Genomic DNA, 24,955 nt, shown 5'->3' on the forward strand with positions numbered 1-24,955 from the left:
CTGAAACTAATGATATATGGGTCTTATCAGATGATCATAGGAAAGCTATTGCTTCATGCTTTCGAGGCGGTCCCCTTCCTAGAGGAGGGGACATTTTCCCTAGAGGTGGAAGGTTCAACTTTGGCAAGCATCAGGGCTATCCCAGAGGGAAATTCAACTCTTACAGAGGTTTCAGGGGTAGCTTTGGGTTCAGGAATAGGTTCAATCCCTACAGGCGAGGTATCAAGAGAGGTGGCCGAAGAGGGGGAAGGAGTACAGGGGGACAGACAGCAATTAATTCAGACGTCAAAGATAAGAAACAAAACTAATAATTCTTTAATTCTTAATACCATCGAGCCCTGCTCGGACCAAGATGAAAATAACCTGGAGCTACACAGTAAAGATAAAAATTTGGCAAATGTACCCACTAACAATTCAATGATATTGGAAGAGTTAAATTTCCCTTCAGAAGCCTCCAGCTCCAAGGAAACCTCTCACGCCCCTCCAGTAAGTGGGATAGGTAGGTCATTGACAAATAAATTAAAAAATTGGCAAAAACTCCCAAATTCTTCTTTTGCATGCAACTTGATCAGTAAGGGTGTGAGACTCCCATTTATCAATAAAAATAAGACTCAAAAGACTTTGAAAAGATTAGGGGTGGATAGACATTATCCTTCTAGCAAGAGAACGATACTAGAGAGAGAATGTAACAGATTACTAGACCTAGGGGTAATAGAACAAATTAACAGGAATTCTTTCTACTACTCTAACCACATATTTTACAAGCTTAAACCCGATGGGAGCATTCGCCTAATCTTCGATATGAAATGCCTTAATACTATGATCAAAAAACCTTCTTTCTCCATGCTGAAACCTAAAACTTTATTCCCTTATTTGCATTTAAACAACTGGGCATGTAGACTTGATTTAAAGGATGCTTATTGGCACGTCCCCCTTCATTCAAGTGCTCAAAGTTTCTTAACGTTCAAATTAGGAAAGCGCAAATTCAAATGGACGGTTGTTCCCTTCGGGTTAAAGACAGCTCCCTACATCTTTTCCAAACTAATGTACACAGTAGTTAAATACATTAGGAAGGAATATAATATTCTCATCTTTAACTACTTAGATGATATACTCATATTAGCAGATTACTTTCACAAATGCGAGGCTCACACCCAAATAGTCATTGAAGTGCTCACAGAGCTGGGCTGGCAAATATCTATTAAAAAGTCTGTCATTCATCCAGTGCAAAAGATAGAGTTCTTGGGAGTTCATTATAACTTGGAAAACAAAACAATGAGACCAATGCAGAAAAATATTGATAAATGTATCAGACTTGCCAATACAGTATCAAACTTGAACAGATCTGACCTCAAATTATATCAAAGATTGATAGGATCACTTAACTTCTGTTCCTACTACACCTTTTACGGTAGATACCATCTTAAATTCCTTCACAGATTTCATAGATATTTTGCTAAAGGATATAGAATCATTCCTCCTTCTTTCAAATCCTTTCTAGGAGAATGGAAACAAACTAACATGTATAGTGATATAAACATTCCTAATAATCAAGTAGATCTAGAACTATTTACAGATGCATCCAACTTTGGCTGGGGTGGAGCATTAGTAGGAGAACATGGCATACTCTCAACTAATAATACATGGCTACAAAATGAGAATACTCTGCACATTAACATTAGAGAATTACTTGCATGCATTTACTGTATAAAACACTTCAGAGACAAACTAAGAAACAAAGTAGTACTAATTCACATAGATTCACAAGTAACAAACTGCTGGATCAAAAAACATGGTAGCATTAGGAACAAATCGGCCCAGGAGGCCATCAAAGTGTTACTAAACATCAAAGGAAAATACAACATAGACATTCAAACTAAATGGATTAAAGGGAAATGCAATGTGATGGCTGATTCCCTATCGAGAGACTTTGGTTCCATACATCCAGAAGCCACTCTTGACGACAATCTATTCAATTTAATTTGCACAGATATGAATTTCTCTCCTGAAATAGACCTTTTCACCAATGGTTTTAATTCTAAATGTAAAAGATTTTGTTCTTCCATACCCAACACAAAAGCAATCAGTAATAATGCTCTTCACATTAGCTGGGAAGGTTCTTCTCCTCTTTATGCTTTTCCCCCAGGCTTCTTACTGCATAAAGTTGCTTTTAAGATATATAACGAATGTAATAACAATATGCTCTTCTGCACTGTTTCCCAGGAAACAGAACCATGGATTCCCCTTGTCAAGACAGTCTCCAAGGAATACCGGAAGTACAAAGTCAAAGCAGAAGGCTGCCAGATACTTCATATGGACTGTACCTTACCCTTAGCGCAACACCACTTAAATTTGATCGCCTTCAGAATATAAAAGATCAACTACCTTCTATATTTCCTCCAGAGATATGCAACAAAATTACTTCCAATTTACGAGACAGTTCCATGGCCAAGTACCAAAACCTCTTCAGCAGCTTTAAAGAGTTCATACACAATAAATATGGAGGTAACAACAAGTTCCCCCTTTTATCAGTGCTACTCTATTTTAACGAATTAATAGACAAGGGCCTAGCATACAACACACTAAAAGGATACCGAGCTGCTCTTGGACCGGTTTTGAAGGGATACTTTCCCAATTATTGTCTAGCAGAAGACAAGTACATTAAAGCTATGCTTGATGGAGTAAATAGAAGAAGACCCAGCAATTCTCATCAATTTCCAGGCTGGGATCTTGATAAAGTGGTTTCCTTCCTCAACACTACAAGAGATGATTCTATGCTGCTCATGATTCAGAAGACCTTATTCCTCGTAGCTTTGGCTTGCCCATTGAGAGCTAACCAATTTAATCATCTATGTATCTCTAGGAGCACTTTCACGCCAGAAACCATCGTGTTAAGGAACCACCCTTCCTTCATGGCCAAGAATCAGAGAAACAATTACACTCCTATTGAATTCAGCTTTAGGTGTCACCCTACCAAGCCAAAAATTTGTCCGGTTAGACAATTAAACTTTTATCTGGAGTACACAAATAAAATCTGTGCAGAAAGAAACATAGATAGGAAAGACCATATTTGGCTGGATGAAAACTTCAAGATCATGTCCCTTCCAAAGATGAGGCAGCTATTCAGGGACTGTATTTTCAGAGCTGATCCCAATGCTAGAAAACACTCCACCAATTTCCACTCTATCAGAGGTCAAGCAGCTTCAAGGATGATGTATAATGGAGTTACGCTGCAAGAGATAATGACTAGAATGAATTGGAAAAGCAACTCTGTATTTGGGTCATTTTATGCTCTCCTCGGTCTACAGGGAGCGTTCAATGCAGTCGTTGCAGGACTTCATCTTCATGCCCCCTGAAGTATCGGGTGAGCAAAACCAGTGGGTCTGAAAGGCTGAAGCCTCTCTCTCTCTAGAACTGACAGTTTACTTGTGAACCTAAGTTCTGGAGAGAAGAGGTGAGGCCTTTCAGACCCAGGGTCTGGTTCACCCTCCGACCCTTCCCCCGTAACCGAGGAGACCATTCTGGAGGAAATAAAGGATTTTTAAAGTAATTACATACAAAGTCAACAGCTTTCAGGTTTCTGAAAGCCAACCATAACATTTTTTCAATTATTCATAATTTCTTTAAGATATATTTAGACTCTTATCCTCGCACTTAGAGGAAAGGCAACTTTTAGGTAACAAGATAGGAATATCTTGGAAAGGGGAGGTGAACTACTGTCACATTATATTATCTTAAAATATAAAGAGGAATGGGAAATGTTAAAATTCACAATTGGAACTTTGAGTTACTACTTGTAGTAATTTGCAATCTCAAATAAATCTCACAACAGGAAAATGGAATGGTAAGTACAGATACACTTCATAGCAACTTGCAACTTCAAATATGGCGGGTTGGTTCCTGTCAACTCACATGTCTCTGGTAGCTCCGCCCCGATGGGCGTGGTTTGTGCCCGCTTACAGCTGTCGGGGGGAGGAGCCAGGGGTGTGTCATAGCAAAACCAGTGGGTCTGAAAGGCCTCACCTCTTCTCTCCAGAACTTAGGTTCACAAGTAAACTGTCAGATTCCCACCATTCAAGATTGTCAACAAGGTACTGCAGAAATTCGCCTCTCACGAAGGGACAAGGTTGACGTTAGTTGCTCCCCTCTGGCCCGCGAGAGAATGGTTCACCGAGGTACTTCGATGGCTAGTAGACGTTCCCAGAAGTCTTCCTCTAAGAGTAGACCTTCTACGTCAGCCACACGTAAAGAAGGTACACCAAAGCCTCCACGCTCTTCGTCTGACTGCCTTCAGACTATCGAAAGACTCTCGAGAGCTAGAGGCTTTTCGAAGGAGGCAGCCAGTGCGATTGCTAGAGCAAGGAGAGCGTCTACCATTAGAGTCTACCAGTCGAAGTGGGAAGTCTTCCGAGACTGGTGCAAGTCAGTTTCTGTATCCTCGACCAGTACCTCTGTAGCTCAAATAGCTGATTTTCTCTTATACCTGAGAAAAGTACGATCCCTTTCAGCTCCTACTATCGGTCTTCCGGCATAGAGGCTTAGATCTGCAAGACCTCCTTAACCCTGGATAGGTACGATGGGTCGTTTGCGACCCCGAGCGTAAAAAAAAAACAGGTTTTTCTCACGTGACTCACCCCCGTGACTGAATTTGTGGGTGATCGACCTGCAGGAGGTGTCTCCCCTACACGCTCTAGTAGTGTCCAGATGTGCATTGCTGTAGCTGTACTCCTTCCCCGATTTCTGAGACGCGTCGGGGTCGAGCGCGACCGAGTTTACCCTTCTAAGGTAGTTTGCATAATTATCAAAGTTATTACGTATTATGAAATTGTCGTAGAATGGTGCAACTTGTATAGGTTATCAGTTGTGGAAAGTCTTGGTGGATTGTTTGGCTACCATGTGCATGATTTTTTTTTTAGTTAAAATGTCGTTCATCACCACGAGGACCATTTTACCGCGAGTGCCACTTTTTCATTTTTTTTCATTTTTTTGCCAAGTCATTTTTCCGTAAGATATTGCCAAATAGGGTCGTAAAACTTTTGCTTGTTTAGTGTTGGAAAGTGTGTCTAGATGATCTGGCTACCCATGCATGACTTTGTTTTTGTCAGATACGACGTAGTTATTGGTATATTGGGTATTTAACTGCGGTTACCAATTTCTGTTTTTTTTTTCAATATTTGTAAAAATTACTACGTAGTTAGGAATTGCCGTATATTATTCATTTTTTTTTCATGTTTATGTGTTAGAAAGTGTGCCTTGATGGTTGGGCTAACACGTGCATGTCTTTTTTTTTATCTGAGATGCCGTATATTAGAATGTCGGGCATTTTACCGCGACTGTCCCTTTTTCATTTTTTTTCATTTTTTTGCCAAGTCATTTTTCCATAAGATATTGCGAAATAGTGTCGTAAAACTTTTGCTTTTTTAGTGTTGGAAAGTGTGTCTAGATGATCTGGCTACCCATGCGTGATTTTGTTTTTGTCAGATACGACGTAGTTATTGGTATATTGGGTATTTAACTGCGGTTGCCAATTTCTGTTTTTTTTCAATATTTGTAAAAATTTACTACTTAGTAAGGAATTGCCGTATATTATTGATTTTTTTTTCATGTTTATGTGTTAGAAAGTGTGCCTTGATGGTTGGGCTAACACGTGCATGTCTTTTTTTTTATCTGAGATGCCGTATATTAGAATGTCGGGCATTTTACCGCGACTGTCCCTTTTTCATTTTTTTTCATTTTTTTGCCAAGTCATTTTTCCGTAAGATATTGCGAAATAGTGTCGTAAAACTTTTGCTTTTTTAGTGTTGGAAAGTGTGTCTAGATGATCTGGCTACCCATGCGTGATTTTGTTTTTGTCAGATACGACGTAGTTATTGGTATATTGGGTATTTAACTGCGGTTGCCAATTTCTGTTTTTTTTCAATATTTGTAAAAATTTACTACGTAGTAAGGAATTGCCGTATATTATTGATTTTTTTTTCATGTTTATGTGTTAGAAAGTGTGCCTTGATGGTTGGGCTAGCACGTGCATGTCTTTTTTTTTTTATCTGAGATGCCGTATATTAGAATGTTGGGCATTTTTCCGCGAGTGCCCCTTTTTATTTGTTTTGCATTTTTTTGCTTAGTCATGTTACCGTAAGGAATTGGCAAGTAGTGTCGCAAAACTTATATTTTTATAGTGTTGGAAAGTGTTTCTAGATGATCTGGCTACCTATGCCTATTTTTTTTTTAGCCAGATATGGCGTATATATAAGTATGTGTTCGATTTTCCTGTGATTGCCATTTTTTCGTTTTTTCCCATTTCTTTCAAAATTACTACGTACTAAGGAACTATCACAGAGTAATATTTCATTTATATGTTTATTTGTCGGAAAATGTGCCTTGATGGTTTGCCTAGCACGTGGCTGAAATTTTTTTTTTCTGAAATGCCGTATATTAGAATGGCCATTTTTCCACGAGTGCCCCTTTTTATTTGTTTTGCATTTTTTTGCTTAGTCATGTTACCGTAAGGAAATGGCAAGTAGTGTCGCAAAACTTATAATTTTATAGTGTTGGAAAGTGTTTCTAGATGATCTGGCTACCCATGCCTATCTTCTTTTTTTAGCCAGATATGGCGTATATATAGGTATGTGTTCGATTTTCCTGTGATTGCCATTTTTTCGTTTTTTCCCATTTCTTTCAAAATTACTGCGTACTAAGGAACTATCACAGAGTAATTATTCATTTAGATGTTTATTTGTCGGAAAATGTGCCTTGATGGTTTGCCTAGCACGTGGCTGAATTTTTTTTTTCTGAAATGCCGTATATTAGAATGTTAGCCATTTTTCCGCGAGTGCCCCTTTTTATTTGTTTTGCATTTTTTTGCTTAGTCATGTTACCGTAAGGAATTGGCAAGTAGTGTCGCAAAACTTATATTTTTATAGTGTTGGAAAGTGTTTCTAGATGATCTGGCTACCCATGCCTATCTTTTTTTTAGCCAGATATGGCGTATATATAGGTATGTGTTCGATTTTCCGGTGATTGCCATTTTTTCGTTTTTTTCCCAATTCTTTCAAAATTACTACGTACTAAGGAACTATCACAGAGTAATGATTCCTCTAGATGTTTATTTGTCGGAAAATTTTGTTTACTTTTTTTTTGATTGAATATCATCAAATTTTTTTAGCTAAAATATATTGTTTTACATTTTTTTTTTTTCGATTTTATTTCCCTTCAAAAAAATTTTTTTGGGCCAGAATTTTAATTTTATAGTCGTAAAATAATCGACAATTATCCAGCAACCCACCATACAATTTTTATGCATATCCAATAATAATTAGATTAGTAAATAACACCTTGAAATTGACATACCCTTCCTACATTTCAAGTGGCAGATTAGGGAGTCTGAGTCAGTGTGGTTGGCGGCCATTTTGTGGACATATCCGAAGCGTAAGCTGCCCTATCTATATATATTCTTGTTCCCTATAGAATTTGTGATATTTTGGTATATTTTTACCTGCATAAATATCATATATATTAAATATATGTATTTTTTTACGAAATTTCTAAGTACTCAAAAAATTACCTTTAGATATGGCCCCTGATATAAATGTAATTTACAAAATAATGAAGATTTTTTTACATATTTCTATTTTAGGATAACATATGTTTATTCCCTAAAAAAATTAGCCACTTCCTATTTCATTTGGGTACCCAAAAAAATTCATGAAATTTGGACAAATTTTTTTGGCCAAAAAAAGTTACCCTTTTTTTCTCATTTCAGATCTTCACCTCCATGGGTCTGACTTCATCCAAAATACATCAAGATGTGTCCTAAACATTCAAGAATCAATTCCTAAAAGGATTTGTGTATATATGTATAAACTTTTTTTTTATGAATTTTTATGTCAGGTCTTTTTTTTTTCTACTTAATTTTTTAAAATATTTATAATAAATAGTTTTTCTGCAGATGAGTAGTATTTATCTTTACAGTTGTTTTAAGCATTCATTGAAGTTTTTTTTGGCAAAAGAAAAAAGGAGGTTACTGCAAAAACTGATTTTTCAAGAATTTTTTTTGGCGTCGGGGTCGTTCGCGTCCGAGTATACCCTTAAAGGGGTGTCCGAGGAGCGTACCTATCCAGGGTTAAGTCTTTTGAGACCTCTAAGGAGCGTCGTTTGGCTACACCTGGGTGGAATTTAGACGTGGTCCTAAGATTCCTCATGTCAGACAGGTTTGAGCCTTTACAGTCAGCCTCCCTGAAAGATGTCACTCTTAAGACTCTTTTCCTGGTATGCTTAGCCTCGGCTAAAAGTCAGTGAGCTTCATGCCTTCAGCAAGAACATCGGGTTTTCGTCAGAAAAAGCTACTTGTTCTCTGCAGCTTGGTTTTCTAGCCAAAAATGAGCTACCTTCTCGTCCTTGGCCTAAATCTTTTGATATTCCTAGCTTATCGGAGATCGTAGGCAATGAACTAGAAAGAGTCTTATGCCCTGTTAGAGCTCTTAAGTTCTACTTAGCTCGTACTAAACCTTTACGAGGCCAATCTGAAGCGTTATGGTGTTCGGTTAAGAAACCATCCTTGCCTATGTCAAAGAATGCTTTGTCATATTTTATCAGATTGTTAATACGAGAAGCTCATTCACACTTGAGTGAGGAAGACCGATCTTTGCTTAAGGTTAAGACGCACGAGGTTAGAGCTGTAGCAACTTCCGTGGCCTTTAAGCAAAATAGATCTCTGCAAAGTATCATGGACGCAACCTATTGGAGAAGCAAGTCAGTGTTCGCGTCATTTTACTTGAAAGATGTCCAGTCTCTTTACGAGAACTGCTACACACTGGGACCATTCGTAGCAGCGAGTGCAGTAGTGGGTGAGGGCTCAACCACTACAATTCCCTAATTCCATATCCTTTTAATCTGTCTCTTGAAATGTTTTAATGTTGTTTTTATGGGTTGTCCGGAAGGCTAAGAAGCCTTTCGCATCCTGGTTGATTTGGCGGGTGGTCAAAGTCATTTCTTGAGAGCGCCCAGATTAGGGGTTTGATGAGGTCCTGTTGTATGGGTTGCAGCCCTTGATACTTCAGCTCCTGGGGGTCTGTCAGCATCCTAAGAGGATCGCGAGGCTCCGTAAGGAAGACGTACTTACAAGGCAGAGTAATCGTCTAAGTCGACTTCCTTACCAGGTACCTATTTATTTTGGTTTTGTTATATTGATAACTGTCAAAATGAAATAAAAAACTCTTAGCTTATACGATGTAAACATAATTAACTCTGGTCTCTACCCACCTCCTTGGGTGTGAATCAGTTATTATATATTCACCAGCTAAGTTAAATATTTAAAAATGATATTTTGATTATAAAATAAATTTTTGAATATACTTACCCGGTGAATATATAAATTAAACGACCCTCCCTTCCTCCCCAATAGAGACGCAGTGGGATGAGAAGAAATTGAGGTTTTGTTTACATCGAGAGTGGTATCTGGCCGACAGTTGGCGCTGGTGGGCACACCCGCAACCTGTATAGCGATAGCTGGCGAGTTTTTATGTATGTGTCTGTTGAGCAACAGAGTTGCAGCTATTATATATTCACCGGGTAAGTATATTCAAAAATTTATTTTATAATTAAAATATCATATTTCTTTCTAGCTTAGTATCCTAAGCTATAATGATTAAAATATGAATAATTGCATATCTGTTTATCATGTGAGATAAACGTATACTTATTTTATTTTCCTTTCTTTACAGGAGGAACCCTAGTTTAAATGCGATGTGATCTTCTGCAATCATAGGAGTAAGAACTTTTACATTCATAAAGCATGCAGGTCTCATGCCCCCTGCACCATTATTACCGAATCCCTGCAATATTGGGACCCCCAAGTCTGCAATATCTGCCGGACCTTGGTGACTGAAGGTTTTGACAACCCCAAGTCAATGGAGTCTAGGGATGCGGCACGTAAAAAGCTACGCAAGTGGGTAAGAGGGTTTCAGAAGAACTCTCCGGGACCATACCTACCTAACGATAGGATGCGTAGCTTACTGTTCCCGAAAGTGGGTAGTGAAATGGTTGTGCCCTAAGCACGATTCGCACCTCCCTGCATCCAGATTGCCATCGAGACGGATGTCTGAGAGGCGTTGCAAAGTATGGACATCCACCAGAAGGTAAGGATGTCGGAAGTGTCTATGGACACTAAAAAGGATCTATTATAAGATCATCCTGAGGAGGAGTCTACTCTACCTCTGGAAGAAGATGATGATGTCGTGTCGGAATTCCTTCCGTCTGTGCTGGCCCCGGAGCCGTTACCCTCGACGTCTTCACCTTCTACCCCTCCATTGGACAATATGAGCCAGGCGCTGGCCCATCTTACGGATTTAATGGTGAACATTCGCAAACGAGGCAAAATAAGAAGTGAAATTCAAGAGAGAGCTCCGTGAAGCTTCACTTATCGCCTCCCGAGGGTTATTCAAGCGCCTTAGAGGCTAAGGCCTCCCGACCTGCTCCAAAACCAATTCCTGGAGGTATCCGTAGGTTATGCCAATTTTGAACGGCAAACTCTATATCTCAGAGAAGATGGGAGCTGTCCCCGTAGACGACATCCAGTTTTGGCCAAGCTTTAACACTTTCCCTGATTGCTTCAATTGACTGAAGCATGAACCAATGTCAAAAGAGGAGACAGAACCGAAGGAGGTCATGGTTTTTGACCACGTTAAGGCACAGGCTCTCTTGACAAGTAGCCTGAGAAAGGCGGGCTATTCGGTGTCGAAAGTGTCCGCCTTGAGCAAGAAACACCCTACCTTTCTTGCTCCTGCTTCAATAGCATTCCCCTTTACGTGGGAGGCATTTAAATCTGTTGCCAAGGCAGTGGAGGCAGGCAAACCATGCCCTGCACTTGAGGAGTGCAAGCCTCTGTCGCTAGCCTTGCCCATGCAGGAGAAGGAATGGAAGGAAGTCCACCTAACCTTCTCAGTAGGGAAACTGGACGCGGACATCTCTGGACGACAGTTTAGCGAGAATCTCCCTAAACTTTCTGATTTTCTCTTGTGCAAGGAACAAGAGACGAAGGAGAGACTTGCAGCCTCTTTATCCCTACAAAAGTGCATAGAGATGTGTGCAAACCAACAAAGTACCCCAGACATGCTCATGGTCCTGGCCAAAATGCATATGGCCACCTTAGTAAAAGACCTGTATGCTTTCATGAAGGCTAGGAGAGCCTGTAGAGAGTTCGTGTTCGCTGCTGCAACAGTGAAACATGAACCCAGGAAGCTGATATCTTTTAACATATGGGGTAAAAACCTCTTTCCGAACGAAGTAGTCAAAGAGGTAATCGAGAAAGCCATCACGGAGAATAGGAACCTTCTCCAGAAGTGGGGCATCTCTTCAAAGAGGAAGTCTTCCCTGGATGTGGGTCCCCAACCTAAAAGGAAGACGAAGAAGTCTAGACTTTTCCCTCGGCCTGCTCAACAGCATCCCACAGTTACTATGACCGCGGTGCCCCAGGTAGGCGGTCGAGGAGGTAAACTCTCCGATCAATCGAAGCAAGGAGACGCTTCCGGTAGGAGGGAGGCTCCAACAATTTCAGGATCGTTGGACCTTCGATCCTTGGGCCCATGGCCTAACCAAATTCCAGGGAAGGCTGTTTTGTGTTACTGTGGACGCCATGTCCCTGGATTGGAACAGATGGTCCAAGATTTACATGTTCCCTCCACCCAACCTTCTGCTGAAAGTCCTCACCAAGCTGAGAACCTTCCAAGGAACAGCAGCTCTAGTGGCACCCAAGTGGCCCCGGAGCAACTGGTTCCCTCTAATCTTGGAGTTACAACCCAAGCTGATTCCTCTGCCGTACCCAGTTCTCTCCCAGCAGATTCAGAAGTCGACTGTCTTCGCTTCATTAAAGAAAACCTGAGACCTTCATCTCACGATTTTCTCTCCCTAGCCGTGACGAAGAGGTTTGGGTTCTCGAAGAAATGTTTGGACTTCCTAGAGGAATACAAAACAAAATCTACCAGAAGGCAGTACGAGTCATCCTGGAAGAAATGGGTGTCCTTCGTCAGGGCTAAAAATCCTACAGAAATCTCTATAGACTTTTGTCTGTCCTTCTTTATTCACCCTCATGGATAAGGCTTGGCAGCCAACACGATTTCCATTTGCAAATCGGCCTTGACAAGACCATTACTTTATGCCTTCCAGATAGACCTGTCCAACGACATCTTTAACAAGCTGCCAAAGGCATGTGCTAGACTCCTTCCTGCACCTCCACCGAGACCCATCTCCTGGTCTCTTGATAAGGTGCTCCATTTTGCCTCAAGTCTGGACAATGAGTCTTGCCCTCTGAAAGATTTGACTCAAAAAGTGATTTTCCTTTTTGCTCTCGCCTCGGGAGCCCGAGTCAGTGAAATTGTGGCTTTATCTAGAGAAGAGGGCCAGATACAGTTTGCTGAGACAGGCGAACTTACCCTCTTCCCTGACCCAACGTTTCTCGCCAAGAATGAGCTTCCCACCAAAAGATGGGGCCCCTGGAAAATCTGCCCTCTGAAGGAAGATGTCTCTCTATGCCCAGTGGAGAGTCTAAAGGTCTATCTTCGAAGAACTTCAGACTTTGGTGGAGGACAGCTCTTTAAAGGAGAAACATCGGGATCTGATTTGTCACTCAAACATCTAAGGGCGAAGATCACCTACTTTATTCGCAGAGCGGATCCTGACAGTACACCCGCAAGTCATGATCCCAAGAAAGTCGCCTCTTCCTTGAACTTTTTCCAGGCAATGGATTTCGAAAGTCTTCGATCTTTCACGGGCTGGAAATCCTCGAGTGTTTTTCAAACACTACGCGAAGCAGGTGCACGAACTTGAGCGTTACGTGGTGGCAGCAGGTAGTATGTTAAAACCTGCTGCTTAGTGCTGCACAGAACAATGAGTTATTCGGGACTCTTAACTCCATGGGTGCCTGTGTTGACTCTAGTGCGAAACATAGTGATTTTAAGTGCCACTTTGTGACACTAAGGACTGTTCTTCTTCAAAGGTGAAGTAACATAGACAGAAACACGTGTGCCACATGTTTTTAACATGAAGTGTATATAAGACTTTCTAGAAAGGCTTTATAGTTCCCCTGGAACTTATGTGTGTAATGGCAAGTTCTTCCTTTTTAGATTCCACACCCACGCCTTCTGATGTCTTTAGTCTGTTTCTAATTGCATTCCAATTGAAATATACTTTTCATTTTAATTCTTATTTTATTGATTAAAATAGAATTTTGTTACCCTGTGCGTCTCATTTTGCCCTCACACATGAAATAAAAACACTGTTAGAGAATTTTTCTTACCTTATTATTTGAATATTATTATATTCAATGTTATAATATTGCTTCTTCTTGATGCATACTCTCCTAGACCAAGGTAATTTATTCCAACACAATTGTACTTACCTTCTTCAATCTGTCCATGAGACCGGCCAGATCTCCGACAATAGGTGAGTTCCTTTATCAAGTGATTTCAAGATGTTCCTTACATCCAAATAGGACTTCCCTGCCAGGGGGGCAGGAAGCAATAACATGGTATATGGTTATCTGAAGTGACATGTAACGGAGATGTCACGGGTCTCTGTGGTCATCAGACCAAAGGAATATTGTTTAAAAGTTGAAGGCACTACAAAGGGAAAAAATCCATGATACATTAATTCTCTGGTACACTTCCATCAGGACGTCATGGCTTGAGCCAAAAAAACAGATTTTGAGCGAAGCGAAAAATCTATTTTTGGGTGAGATAGCCATGACGTCCTGATGGACCCGCCCTTGTTCTCTATTCCGGCCTGTCAGGTCCCTCCCAATCCTTTTGTATCATGGAGGCTGGCATATACGCCGGAAGGAATGAGGAAGGCACGCTTTGGCGGCCAACATGGCGACCGGATATGATGTCTCCGAGTACCGTAACAGTAACGGAGGAGGAGAATTTTGTAACGGCTCCTCCCATAACTTGCCACACTTCCCCCTCGAAGCGTAAACGCTATGTGGCGTGCAGATAGCTATGTGGCGTGTCAAGCATCCCTCCTCATAATGATGCAGGTACCCCAAAGGGAAGCTGTCGGGTAAAGAACAAACTCTGGAGTTTTTGCCCTCAAACTTAGTAAGACCTCATACTGCCTTTTGATCTCTGTATCATTAAGGTTCTCTGTCTTATCCTATAAGTACTTGGTTCCTGTTTTGAAAAAGTTTGTGGATTTTTCACTTTTTCTGGAATACCCTTTCTTTCTCCTATAGGTCTTGAAGCATGATATGAAGCAATAGAACCAAACGGAAAATGTTTTGATTAAAATGAGTTCAAGACTCATGGTTATATAAGATGGAGAAAGGAGAGAAGGTTTTGTCACCTTCTTTGAACTAGAAATGTGGAAAAGAATAAGACTGATCGGGTGGATCCCATCGAAAGTGTCTACTGCATATCTTTGTCTGAATAATGACTGGGAGTCCGACCTCTGTCTCTTACGGGGAGGTTGGTCTCGAAAGTCCGTAGTTGGTGGGATACAAGAAAATGGCGGGTACAGTTCTATTGCCCTTTCCCTCAAAATTATGTGCCGGTTTAGTCTTCAGTTTAAATTCTCTCAAAGCGATTTTAACTTATGTAGGCACAAGTATAGTCAGGGATAATTTAGTATTATCATTTCTAGACGGGCCTAAAAAGGTATGTTAATCTCGTATAGGATGGTAAACTAGTTCCTAACGCGTCAGTATGAGTTTTTGTCCATGAAATGGTAGCCTTGTATACTGCTTGCAAGCTAGGTGGGATGGTGGCGCGTTTACTTGGAGACGTGATAAAGGAGGTCCGTTCCCTGACTGAGATGTCATAAAAAATGCTTGTCTGTACTGGTTTGGGGAAGTGAGAGCGGAACCGGTTTGTGGGTCTACGGTTGCAGATTTAATGTTGCACTTGCGCATGGACATTATGACCAGGCCTGTAATTCCTTGTGAGGTTTACCTGAAAAATCTGATAAAGAGGATATCTTTCTTAGAGAGAAGTGGGTTGTTTCTTTTTGATGGGAAGACTTACTTGTAGGACCCCTGGGAGTTAATGAAGGTCAGACTCGCATGGGTACGGATAGGAGAATAGTAGTAAGCTCCTTCTAACAAATCTACTTTTGTAACAGGAGAAATAGGTTGATTTGTCATCTCTGGGAGCAGAGTCCGAGGTGCCGTACGGTTATGTGATAATGTTGAAATTCTCACTGGGAGTGCTTCTGCATTGTGAAGAGAACTCCCTGATATACAAAATCTGAAATAAAGAGGTGATCCTCTGTGGTAATCATATTGGGGGTGCTAAATGGTTAGACTAACATAACTTGTAACGTCTCTTGCTCTGGCTGGACAAGAGCTGGAGCCAAAGCATCTGTATCATTGTATAAGATATTGGGTTCACTAATCACATACATACATATACCAAAGGCACTTCCCCCAATTTTGGGGGGTAGCCGAGATCAACAAATGAAACAAAACAAAAAAGGGGACCTCTACTCCTCTACTCTCTACGTTCCTTCAGCCTAACCAGGGACTCAACTGAGTTCAGTTGGTACTGCTAGGGTGGCACAGCCCAACCTCCCACATTATCCACCACAGATGAAGCTTCATAATGCTGAATCCCCTACTGCTGCTACCTCCGCGGTCATCTAAGGCACCGGAGGAAGCAGCAGGGCCTACCGGAACTGCGTCACAATCGCTCGCCATTCATTCCTATTTCTAGCACGCTCTCTTGCCTCTCTCACATCTATCCTCCTATCACCCAGAGCTTTCTTCACACCATCCATCCACCCAAACCTTGGCCTTCCTCTTGTACTTCTCCCATCAACTCTTGCATGCATCACCTTCTTTAGCAGACAACCATTTTCCATTCTCTCAACATGGCCAAACCACCTCAACACATTCATATCCACTCTAGCTGCTAACTCATTTCTTACACCCGTTCTCTCCCTCACCACTTCGTTCCTAACCCTATCTACTCGAGATACACCAGCCATACTCCTTAGACACTTCATCTCAAACACATTCAATTTCTGTCTCTCCATCACTTTCATTCCCCACAACTCCGATCCATACATCACAGTTGGTACAATCACTTTCTCATATAGAACTCTCTTTACATTCATGCCCAACCCTCTATTTTTTACTACTCCCTTAACTGCCCCCAACACTTAGCAACCTTCATTCACTCTCTGACGTACATCTGCTTCCACTCCACCATTTGCTGCAACAACAGACCCCAAGTACTTAAATTGATCCACCTCCTCAAGTAACTCTCCATTCAACATGACATTCAACCTTGCACCACCTTCCCTTCTCGTACATCTCATAACCTTACTCTTACCCACATTAACTCTCAACTTCCTTCTCTCACACACCCTTCCAAGTTCTGTCACTAGTCGGTCAAGCTTCTCTTCTGTGTCTGCTACCAGTACAGTATCATCCGCAAACAACAACTGATTTACCTCCCATTCATGGTCATTCTCGCCTACCAGTTTTAATCCTCGTCCAAGCACTCGAGCGTTCACCTCTCTCACCACTCCATCAACATACAAGTTAAACAACCACGGCGACATCACACATCCCTGTCTCAGCCCCACTCTCACCGGAAACCAATCACTCACTTCATTTCCTATTCTAACACATGCTTTACTACTTTTGTAGAAACTTTTCACTGCTTGCAACAACCTTCCACCAACTCCATATAACCTCATCACATTCCACATTGCTTCCCTATCAACTCTATCATACGCTTTCTCCAGATTCATAAACGCAACATACACCTCCTTACCTTTTGCTAAATATTTCTCGCATATCTGCCTAACTGTAAAAATCTGATTCATACAACCCCTACCTCTTCTAAAACCACCCTGTACTTCCAAGATTGCATTCTCTGTTTTATCCTTAATCCTATTAATCATTACTCTACCATACACTTTTCTAACTACACTCAACAAACTAATACCTCTTGATTTTATGAATAGAACTTACCTGGCAGTTATATATATATAGCTGAGTCTGACTGCGGCAGAATTTAATCGAAAATCGCGGCAACCGCCTTGTGGTGGTTGTGTGGTTAGATGATTAACAACCCTTACAGGGTGGTACTTGGAATCATTCCCATTTTCTGTTCCTCAGATTATCTCTGCCGGCCGGATCGACAACATCGTTGGTCCGCCTTTCAGAGTTTTTTCGGATCGCTTTCCCTTCATCCCCTTTTGGACTTCGTTTTTGGTGAAGTACACTGTGTTGGGATTTGGCAATCGTGTTGTTTTTGTTTTTTGTCTTTTTTCCTTTATTATCATGAGTGAGAAAATTCATTATCGTGTTTGTGCGAATGATATTTGCAAGGTGAGGTTGCCGAAAGTTTCGGTTGACCCTCTCACTATCTGTATGAGTTGCAGGGGGTTTGAATGTGCTTTAGATAATAAGTGCAAGGAATGCGAGGTTTTAATTGATAATTATTGGTTAGCTATGCAGCGCTATGTGCGCAAACTTGAGATTGATAGAGTTAGAAGAGCTAAATCAAAGTCAAAGTCTGCTAGTGAGCCTAGCTTAGATTTATCTATTGACCCTTTGCTTGTAACCCCTTTGGAAGGTATTCCTTCCCCAAATGTAGTGACTCCTGCCCCTTCTGCAGGACCTGTGCCTACGGATGACCCTGGGTATGCTAAATTAGCTGCTGAATTGGAGGCCATTAAAGCACAGTTGGAGGCCTTTAAAGGTAAGGGTGTAGGTGAAATTAGTGCTTGTAAAAGTGCAGTGGAGGTGGCGACTGATCGAATCTGTCATACCCCTAGGTCTAGACCTCTACCAAGTTCCCAGGACCAAGGGAGAAGGTACGTCGAAAACCGAAAGGGAGTGAGAGGTCCTGTTGCGATCTCCCAGGCTGCTCTTGACCGCCGTAGGAAAGGCGTGTCGGATACGTTTGTGTCTTCGCCTGATCGTTCTCCCAGACGTAATTGGCGTTACGAATCAAGACCAATGAAGAGAGGGTGGAACCGGGACGTGCAGTCTCGCTCTCCCTCTCCCGATTCGAGTAGCAGAGACCCTGATCCTTCGGAAGACGATTTCGATGTTCCTGTTAAGAGGGCGAAACAGAGAGTCCTTAGCCCAGTTAATCCTGCTAGACTCCCTGCTTCTTCTGCCAGCGCTCCCAGTCAAGCCGTACGACAACTGCCGTCTTCGGCACCGCGAGAGCCAGCGGAGGTTGCTAAAGCTTTCATGGTTGTTATGCAGGAACAACTTTCATCATTAGTTAAAGCTTTCAGCCACTCTTTGCCTGTTAAGAGATCTTCTTCTAAGAGAGATTTTAGTATCTCTCCCAAGAAACCTCTGCGCACTTCGTCGGCCGTACGACAACGTACACCCTCTTCATCGGCACGCTGCCAGGAATTTCCTTCCCCCCTCTCCCGCCGCCAGGACGATACTGCCTCTCGTTCTCGGCGCCGTGACGATTCCGTTTCCCTTTCGAAACGCCTGGACGTTACTGCTTCGTTTCTTAGGAAACAGGATGAATGCAGTCTGCATTTTCAAGACGACGGCAGCCTGCATCTTCAGGACGCTTCCGTTTCTCGTCATCGTGACGATACTGCCTCTCGTCATTGTGACGATACCGCTTCTCGTCATCGTGACGATACCGCTTCTCGTCATCGTGACGATACCGCCTCTCGCCGACTGGATGTTAGCGGCGCTCGGCGCCAGGATTCAAACAGCTCTCGCTGCCAGACTGCTGGCAGCCCAACTCTTCGGGATGTTATCCTTGAGCAGGACCTCGAAGATATTTCGGAAGAGGAAGAAAAACCTGCTGACTCTTCTAGCGATTACAAGGTTCTTTCTCGCTCTCTTTTGGAACTTTATGGGGAGGAATTTCAACCTTCGGCCCCTCGTTCTCCTCAGTCTCAATTTACCAGGAAGAAAGCTACTAAGTCTTCAGCCTTCATCAAAATGAAACTTTCAATTTCGGCCAGGAAAGCTCTCGCTAAAGTGGATGATTGGATGAAGGAACGGAGACAAGCTGTCAAGACCACCTTTTCTTTTCCACCGTCCCGGCTCGCTTCCAAGGCCGGTATGTGGTATGAGACAGGGGAACCTTTGGGGTTAGGAGTGCCTTCCTCCTCCCAAGGTGACTTCTCGGCTCTTGTGGACTCGGCAAGAAGGCATGCTTTAAACTCTGCCAAGGTGATGTGGTCCATGTCGGAGCTTGATCACCTCGTCAAGGGAATTTTCAGGGTTTTCGAGGTTTTCAGCTTCCTGGACTGGTCTCTCGGGACTCTGGCCAAGAAGTCTGAACTCCTGGAGGACACGAAGGACCTGACGAGTATCATGTCCTGCATGGACAAAGCTCTAAGGGATGGAGCTAATGAATTGGCTTCCCTTTTCTCAGCAGGGGTCTTGAAGAAGAGGGCCCTTTTGTGCTCCTTCACCTCTAGATCTGTGACTGTTGCCCAGAAGTCGGAGCTACTTTACGCCCCTTTTTCACGTCATCTTTTTCCTGAAGCTCTGGTCAGAGATATCTCCCTTTCTCTGGCTCAGAAGGCTACTCAGGACCTTTTGTCTCGGTCGGCTAGAAAGACCTTACCTGTTGCTCCTGCTCCTCTGAAGAAGGAGGAGAAGAAGTTTCAACAGCCCTTTCGGGGCAGGATCTCCTCGAGAGCGGATTTTAGGGGGAGAAGACAAGAGTCAGGGCCAAGGGCCAGCAGGGGTGCGTTTAGGCCCCGGTCCAAAAAATGAGATGGAAGTCCTCCAGACACCAGTAGGGGCAAGACTGTCTCGTTTTTGGCAGTCTTGGGAAAGGAGAGGGGCGGACACCTGGTCCCTCTCAGTTGTCAAGGAAGGTTACAAGATCCCCTTTTTAAAGAAACCACCTCTCTCAGACTCTCCCCTGGCCTTAGTGGCTCAGTACACCGACGCGGGGAAAGGAGAGGCTCTTCTGGAGCTAGTCGACCAGATGTTGGTCAAGGGAGCAATAGAGCCAGTTCAAGACCTCGCCTCCCCACGCTTTTACAATCGCCTGTTTCTGGTTCCCAAGAACTCGGGTGGATGGAGACCAGTCCTAGATGTCAGCTCTCTGAACGCCTTCGTGGAGAAAACAAAGTTCTCCATGGAGACGACTCAGTCAGTGCTGGCTGCAGTTCGTCCAGGAGACTGGATGGTTTCTCTCGACCTGCAGGACGCTTATTTTCACGTCCCCATTCATCCGTCTTCGAGGAGATATCTGAGGTTTGTGTTCCAGGGCAAGTGCTTCCAGTTCAGGGCACTTTGCTTCGGTCTTAGCACAGCTCCCCAAGTTTTCACCCGACTTATGGCGAATGTGGCAGGCTGGTTACATCAGGAGGGGATAAGGGTCTCCTTCTATCTAGACGACTGGCTGATCCGGTCACAGTCGAAAGAGAAATGTCTGGAGGACCTAATGAAAACTTATACGATCACTCAGGACCTGGGACTCATCGTCAACTGGGGGAAGTCTCAGACCGAGCCGAATCAGACTATTCTCTATTTGGGGATAGTTCTGAATTCAGTTCTTTTTCAGGCTTCTCCCTCCCAGGAGAGGCAGACCAGGTGCCTGGACAAAGTCAAAGACTTTTTGAGGAAGCAGGAATGCTCAGCGAAGGAGTGGATGAGTCTGCTGGGAACTCTATCCTCCCTGGAGCAGTTTGTCCCTTTGGGGAGACTGCACCTAAGGCCTCTGCAACACTTCCTCGCAAAGGTTTGGAACAGAAAGATCCAGGAGGACACTTTTTCTTTTCCCATTCCGACATAGATCAAGGATCTTTTAATGTGGTGGCTGGACCCAGCTCTGTTGGGAAAAGGGATCTCCTTGTTCAAGAAGAACCCCGACCTAGTGTTATTCTCAGACGCGTCCGAGTCAGGCTGGGGAGCAACACTAGGGAACAAAGAGTTCTCAGGTATTTGGGAAGGGAGTCAGGTCAGTTGGCATATCAACAGGAAGGAATTGATGGCCATTTTGTTAGGGCTCAAGGCCTTCAAAACCTCGGTGTCGGGAAAGACTGTGGAGATCAATTCCGACAACACCACAGCTCTCGCGTACATAAGGAAGCAAGGGGGAACTCACTCCCTCTCCCTGTTCTCAACTGCGAGAGAGCTTCTCCTCTGGGCGAACGAGAACGAGACCCAGCTGTTGACAAGGTTTGTTCAAGGGCAGAGAAACATCAGGGCAGACATGCTCAGCAGGAGGGGTCCTCCCTACAGAGTGGACTCTCAACCCGCATGTCTGTCGGAGCCTCTGGAAGTTGTGGGGCAGACCAGTAATAGACCTTTTCGCCTCCGGTCTAAACAAGAGGATCCCCAACTATTGCTCCCTAGTCCCGGACGAGGAAGCTGTTGCAGTGGATGCCTTCTTGATGGATTGGACGGGGCTGGACATGTATGCCTTTCCCCCGTTCAAGATCATCAATCTGGTTGTCAGGAAGTTCGCTCTCCTCGATTCGGGACGAATGACCCTAGTGGCTCCATTCTGGCCTGCGAGGGAATGGTTCACCGAAGTGGTAGGGTTACTGATGGACTTTCCAAGAAGACTCCCGCCAAGTCCAGATCTTCTCAGACAACCCCACTTCGAGAGATTTCACCAAAACCCCCTCGCTCTCAATCTGACTGCCTTCAGACTGTCGAGAAGCTCGTTAGATCTCGAGGCTTTTCGGCACAAGCGGTGAAAGCTATTGCCAGGGCAAGGAGGATCTCTTCACAAAGAGTCTACCAGTCAAAGTGGGAGACCTTTAGAGCTTGGTGCAGGAGGCGCAAGGTTTCCTCGTCCTCTACCTCTCTGAGCCAGATTGCAGACTTTCTTTTGTACCTCAGGCAGGATGCTAAGCTGGCTGTATCTACCATTAAAGGATACAGGAGCATGCTCTCAACCGTCTTTAGGCATAGAGGCTTAGAGTTATCTCAGAATAAGGACTTGCAGGACCTCATTAGGTCTTTTGAGACAACGAAGCAGGTGCACTTAAGACCCCCTTCTTGGAACCTGGATGTGGTGCTTAAGTTTTTGTGCTCCAGGAAGTTTGAGCCTATCTCTCAAGCTTCTCTGCGAGATGTGACTAAGAAAACCCTCTTCCTTTTGTCTCTAGCGACTGCCAGGAGGATCAGCGAGGTCCAGGCAATCGAGAAGCCTGTAGGCTTCACCCTAAATGGAGCGGTTTGTTCCTTGAGGTTCGACTTTCTCGCCAAGAATGAGAACCCTTCGAAACCCTGGCCTAGGCCTTTTGAAGTCCCTAACCTCACGAATATAGTAGGTCAGGAACAGGAAAGCCTCCTCTGCCCGGTTAGGGCTCTCAAGGCTTATTTGGCCCACACTAAGAGCGTGAGGGGTGCTTCCAACTCCTTATGGTGTTCAGTGAAGGATCCTCAAAAATCCCTGTCAAAGAACGCTTTGTCCTTTTTCCTGAGGGAAACTATTAGGGAAGCCCACCTCTTTTGTGAGGAAGAAAACATCGCCCTGTTAAAAGTACGGGCTCACGAAGTAAGGGCCATTGCTGCTTCGCTGGCATACCGGAAAAATATGTCAGTTAAGCAGATCATGGATGCAACGTTCTGGAGGAGCAACTCTGTCTTCGCTTCTCATTACTTCAGAGAGGTAAGAGTGGACTATGACAAGTGTTATACCTTGGGCCCATACGTAGCTGCGGCTTCTGTATTAGGCAAAGGAGTTACTACCCCCACTCAACCTTAGTTTATGTACTTGTATATGGGTTTGTGTTTTTTATGGTTGTCTGAGGTCCTCGTCCTGTGGTACGGTTCCCTCAGTCCAGATAGATAGTTTATATCTATTTCTGCAAGGTTAGATGGTTAGCTTTAGTAAGGTTGCAGGTTTTTTATATGGGAAGGTAGTTTTCTGAAGTCTAGTCAAGTTGTTGGTCCTACCCCTTTGACAGACTCGATTGAGTTGTTTGCAGCGTAGCAGGTCTACTCCTGGCTGAACACTCCTAAGGGAAAGCGACTCTAGAGGCAGTTACCTTTGAAGTCAGCTACCTTAGCAGGTAAGGAATCAAGGTGTTTGTTCTCCTGCAACTCTTTTGTTGTTTCCCCAACTATGTTTTTTCTGTCTGTTTCCCTCCTCCAAATGTGTGAATCAGCTATATATATATAACTGCCAGGTAAGTTCTATTCATAAAAATGGAGTTTTTATGATAAAACAAACTTTTATGAATACTTACCTGGCAGTTATATATATATTTTAAAGCCCACCCACCTCCCCTCAGGAGACAGGTCGGGCAAAGATAATCTGAGGAACAGAAAATGGGAATGATTCCAAGTACCACCCTGTTGTTAACCATCTAACCACACAACCACCACAAGGCGGTTGCCGCGATTTTCGATTAAATTCTGCCGCAGTCAGAGACTCGGCTATATATATATATAACTGCCCGGTAAGTATTCATAAAACTTTGTTTTATCATAAAAACTCAATATTACAACACTCATGCACATCTCCCTTACCCTTAAATAGTGGTACAATACATGCACAAACCCAATCTACTGTTACCATTGACAACACAAAACACATATTAAACAATCTCACCAACCATTCAAGTACAGTCACACCCCCTTCCTTCAACATCTCAGCTTTCACACCATCCATACCAGATGCTTTTCCTACTCTCGTTTCATCTAGTGCTCTCCTCAGTTCCTCTATTGTAATCTCTCTCTCATTCTCAATTGGTAATAACACATCTACAAAATCATCATGTTGCACAAAATGGCCCTCATCCTGAACAATTAATGTTTAGCAAACTCCAATAAGGAATGATCTTAAAGAGAAAGTTCAGGATTTGGAATGGAGGCCTTTTGACTGAGGAAGAAGCAGAAGCAGAATGATTCCTGTTAGCTTTCTACTGACGACTATTATATTTCTCCCATTGAGAAGGCTAACAATCCCTGCAAAAATCACAAATAGAGGTAAAGGAGCATCGAATACCTCAACACCCAGGACGCAAAGGATTGGGATCCACCTCCACTCAGCTCATAAAGGTGTCACAAGGAAGACCTTTAAAACCAGGGCAAGTTCTCATATTAACTTCAGGATACACTTATAATCACAAATGTACTGTGAAAATAAAAAACAGTGAAACTTAGCATGGACAGCATTCGAAGCAGACTTCTAACTGGAAGGGCGACTAGGATTAAAGTGATGAGAGTCCCACTGATGCAGTCGCTCTTACCATGCGTGGGTGGGATGCTGGCAGGCATGCAAAGTTAAAATCCCACTACTGTATTTTAATGATGAGAGTTTGTATTTTGCTTAGGAATAAATGCTTGATTCCATGCCCACTGGTCAGACCGCCTTGAACCTTCATCATCTTCATCAAGAGTTGGCTCAATGGTCATACCTAACCAGAACTTGATTTTTCTGCAGATAGTGAAATATCCTTGGGTTGTGTATTTCTTAAAGTCATCATCGGGTAGTAACCTATCTAGATATTCCATCTTTGAAATTGTAACCAGGCCGACTTGGCATGTGAACTTTATCTCCATCATGCTTTCAATGATCAAGTGTCCAATCACCTGTTTTTTCTTCTTGGATAAAGTAGAGGAGTCTGAGCTCACAATCACAGTGCTGAATCCATATCTTTACTGTTCAGCTAAGGTCATGCATTTTCTGTAGTTCCTGTTCTAACATGCGATTGAGGTAAATCACTTCTTTAGTAGAAAGAGTGATTTGCTGTCACAAAGGTCATCCAAAATCATTTCACAAATGTTTGAGGACTTCAGAATCGACTGCATTCAACTCACCAGGAAATGTTAGTAGCACAGAGACTATTGCCTGAATGATAAATATATGGGCATGTATGGCTCGAGAGTATGAATGCCCCCTCACCATTTAAAGTATGCTTCTCTCTGCATATGCAGTTTGCTACGTGTGAGTTGTCATTATGTGTGATTAAGGCAGACAAAATGCCCTATTGTTCCGAAAGTATGAGGGAGTGTCTTTAAAAACTTTATCAACTTATTTACTACAGTGGTGTC

At 43.0% G+C, this 24,955-nt stretch overlaps 1 protein-coding gene across 1 annotated transcript in view; it reads left to right on the forward strand.

Annotated features, from left to right (window-relative positions):
- The window catches only part of LOC137646062 (nanos homolog 2-like), a 184,955-nt gene that overhangs the window by 63,341 nt on the left and 96,659 nt on the right, over nucleotides 1-24,955 (forward strand). The window lies entirely within an intron of this gene.

The sequence above is a fragment of the Palaemon carinicauda genome, chromosome 8 (genome assembly GCF_036898095.1).
Source record: "Palaemon carinicauda isolate YSFRI2023 chromosome 8, ASM3689809v2, whole genome shotgun sequence".
Lineage (NCBI taxonomy): Eukaryota > Metazoa > Arthropoda > Malacostraca > Decapoda > Palaemonidae > Palaemon > Palaemon carinicauda.